Genomic DNA, 1,263 nt, shown 5'->3' on the forward strand with positions numbered 1-1,263 from the left:
TGTAACTGATTCACTTTGTTGTAAAGCTGAAACTAACACACCATTGTAAAGCAATTATACTCCAATAAAGATGTTAAAAAAAAAAGATCCGGGGGGGGGGCGCAGAACCAAAAACAACTTTTTTTCTTTCATTTTTTCTCCCTTTTCTTCTGAGCCATGTGGCTGACAAGGCCTTGGTGCTCCAGCCTGGTGTCAGGCCTGAGCCTCCGAGGTGGGAGAGCTGAATTCAGGACACTGGACCATCAGAGACCTCCTGGCCTCACGTAATATCAGTCAGCGACAGCTCTCCCAGAGACCTCCTTCTCAATGATAAGACCCAGCTCCACCCAATGGACAGCAAGCTCCAGTGCTGGACGTTCCATGCCAAACAGCTAGCAAGACAGGAACACAACCCTACCCATTAGCAGAGAGGCTGCCTAAAATCATACTAAGTTCACAGACACCCCAAAACACACCACCGTATGCAGCCCTCCCCACCAGAAAGAAAAGATCCAGTGCTACCCACCAGAACACAGGCACAAGTCCCCTCCACCAGGAGGCCTACACAAGCCACTGAACCAACCTTACCCACTTGGGGCAGACACCAAAAACAACAGGAACTACGAACCTCCAGGCTGCAAAAAGGAGACCCCAAACACAGTAAGGTAAGCAAAATGGGAAGACAGAGAAATATGCAGCAGATGAAGGAGCAAGGTAAAGACCCACCAGACCAAACAAATGAAGAGGAAATAGGCAGTCTACCTGAAAAAGAATTCAGAGTAATGTTAGTAACGATGATCCAAAATCTTGCAAACAGAATGAAGAAAATAAAATAAACATTTAACAAGGACCTAGAAGAACTAAAGAGCAAACAAACAATGCTGAACAACACAATAAACAAAATTAAAAATTCTCTAGAAGGAATCAATACCAGAATAACTGAGGCAGAAGAATGGATATGTGACCTGGAAGATAAAATAGAGGAAATAAATGCCACAGAGCAGAATAAAGAAAAAAGAATGAAAAGAATTGAGGACAGTCTCAGAAACTTCTGGGACAACATTAAATGCACCAACATTTGAATTATAGTGGTCCCAGAAGAAGAAGAGAAAAAGAAAGGGACTGAGAAAATATTTGAAGAGATTATAGTTGAAAACTTCCCTAATGTGGGAAAGGAAATAGTCAAAAGTCCAGGAAGTGCAGAGAGTCCCATACAGGATAAATCCAAGGAAAAACATGCCAAGACACATATTAATCAAACTATCAAAAATTAAATACAAAGAA

Source organism: Physeter macrocephalus, chromosome 1, assembly GCF_002837175.3.
Source record: "Physeter macrocephalus isolate SW-GA chromosome 1, ASM283717v5, whole genome shotgun sequence".
NCBI classification, from domain to species: domain Eukaryota; kingdom Metazoa; phylum Chordata; class Mammalia; order Artiodactyla; family Physeteridae; genus Physeter; species Physeter macrocephalus.